The sequence below is a fragment of the Vulpes lagopus genome, chromosome 5 (assembly GCF_018345385.1).
Source record: "Vulpes lagopus strain Blue_001 chromosome 5, ASM1834538v1, whole genome shotgun sequence".
NCBI lineage: Eukaryota > Metazoa > Chordata > Mammalia > Carnivora > Canidae > Vulpes > Vulpes lagopus.
The window spans coordinates 112,549,164-112,551,884 of NC_054828.1; positions in this window are offsets into that span (position 1 = coordinate 112,549,164).

Below are 2,721 nucleotides of genomic sequence, written 5' to 3' on the forward strand. Positions count from 1 at the left end.
CATGTTGAAGTCCTACTCTCCAATTAGAAGGTATTTGGAGATGGGGTCTCTGGGAGGTAATTAGAGATAGATGACATTATGAGGGTGATGGGATTAGTGCACTTATAAGAAGAGGAGAGATCTCTCTTTCCATGTGCACACACCAAGAAAAGGCCATGCAAGCACATAACAAGGCTGTCTACAAGCCAAGAGAAGAGCCTCAGAATAAAACCTACTTTGCCAGTACCTTGATCTTAGACTTCCCAGCCCCCAAAAATGTGAAAAATAAATTTCTGTTGTCTAAGCCACTCACTCTATTGACACCTTTGTGGCTCAGCAGTTGAGTGTCTGCCTTCAGCTCAGGGCGTGATCCCAGTTCTGGGGATCGAATCCCACATCAGGCTCCCTGGTGGGAGCCTGCTTCTCCCTCTGCCTATGTCTTTACCTCTTTCTGTATGTCTCTCAGGAACAAATAAATAAAATATTTTTAAAAAGCTACCCAGTCTATAGTATTTTGTTATGGCAGCTGCAGTTGATTAAGATAACCTGCAAAAGAAACCCTGTACCTGCTGAATCCCTCTACCTCCATCTTCTGACAATAACTAATCTACTTTTTTCTCTGGATTTGTTGATGCTGGATGATCGTATAAATGGGATCACGTCATGTAACCTGTGGCCTTTTGTAACTGTCTTCATTCACCTAGCATAATGTTTTCAAGGTTTATCCATATTGTAGTATGTGTCAATAGTTCATTCCTTTTTATGGCTGTATGATATTCCATTGTATGGATATACAATATTTTGCTCATCCATTCATCACTCAAATATTTAGGTTATTTCTACATTTTGGCTGGTATAAATAATGCTGCTATGAATATTTCTGGACAAGTTTTTGTGTGAACATGTTTTCAGTTCTCTTGGGTATATACCCAGGAAGAGAATTGCTGGATCATATGGTAATTCTATGTTTAAGTTTTTGAGGAATTGCCAAACTGTTTTTCGCAGCAGTTGTGCCATTTTACATTCCCATCAATGGTATACTGTAGTTCCAATGTCTCCACATCCTCATCAACACTTATTGTTGTTTGTATATTTTATTATAGCCATCTCAGTGGGTATGAAGTGGTATACCATTATGATTTTGATTTACAGTTTCCTAATGAGTAATGATTTTGAGCATTCTTTCAAAATGTACTTATTTGTGATCCACATAGCTTCTTTGGTGAAATGTCAGTTCAAATCTTTGCCCCCCACTTTTTAAAAATTTAATTCCAGTATAGTTAACATACAGTGTTATAGTAGTTTCAGGTGTACAATATAATGATTCAACAATTTTTTACATTGCTCAGTGCTCATCATAAGTGTAATATTAATTCTTTTTACCTGTTTCACCATTTCACCCATCTCCTCATGAATCTCCCCTCTTGGAACCATTAATTTGTTCTCCATAATTAAGAGTCTATTTTTTGGTTTGTCTTTTTTTTTCTTTGTTCATTTGTTTCCTTTCTTAAATTCCACATATGAGTGAAATCATTTAGTATTCATCTTTCTTGATGGAATGATTTATCATTATACTCTCTAGAACCAACCATGTTGTTGCAAATGGCAAGATTTCACTATTTTTATGGCTGAGAAATATTCCATTGTATATGTACCACATCTTCTTAATCCATTCATCTATGGATTGACATTTGGGTTGCTTCCATAATATGGCTATTGTAAATAGTGCAATAAACATAGGGGTGCATATATGTTTTCGAATTGATGTTTTCATATTCTTTGGGTTAATACTCAGTAGTGGATACTAGATCATATGTAATTCTATTTTTATTTTTTTAAGACTATTTATTTATTTGAGAGAGAGAGAGCAAGCGCATGAGTGGGGGGCAGGGGGAGAGGGAGAAGCAGCTCTCTCCTGAGCAGGGAGCCTGACACAGGGCTTGATCCTGGGACTCTGGGATCATGACCTGAGCTGAAGGCAGATGCTTAACTGACTGAGCCATCCAGGCATCCCTGTAATTCTATTTTTAATTTTTGAGGAAACTGCATACTGTTTTCCACAGTGGCTACACTGGTTCTCATTCCCACCGACACTACATGAGGGTTCATTTTTCTCCACATCCTCCTCAACACTTGTTTCTTGTGTTTTTTTAGTTTACTCGTTCTTCCTGGGGTGAGGTGGTATCTTATTGTGGTTTTGATTTGCATTTCTCTGATGATGAGTGTGGTTGAGCATCTTTTCATTTGTCTGTTGGCCATCGATATGTCTTCTTTGAGAAATGTCTATCCATGACTTTTGCCCCCCTCCTTTTTTTTTAAATAAATTTTTTTTAAATTTATTTATGATAGTCACACAGAGAGAGAGAGAGAGGCAGAGACATAGGCAGAGGGAGAAGCAGGCTCCACGCACCAGGAGCCCGACATGGGATTCGATCCCGGGTCTCCAGGATCGCGCCCTGGGCCAAAGGCAGGCGCCAAACCGCTGCACCACCCAGGGATCCCTCCCCTCCTTTTTTTTAAGTAGGCTCCAGACTCAGTTTAAGTAGGCTCCAGACCCAGTGTGGAGTCCAATGTAGGACTTGATCTCATGACCCTGAGGTCAGGTCCTAAGCTGAGATCAAGAGTCAAATACTTAACTGACATGAGTCATCCCTTCTGCCCATTTTTAATTAGATTATTTGGGTTTTGTTTTGTTTTGTTTTTCATGTTGAGCTGTGTAAGTTCTTTATGTATTTTGGGTAC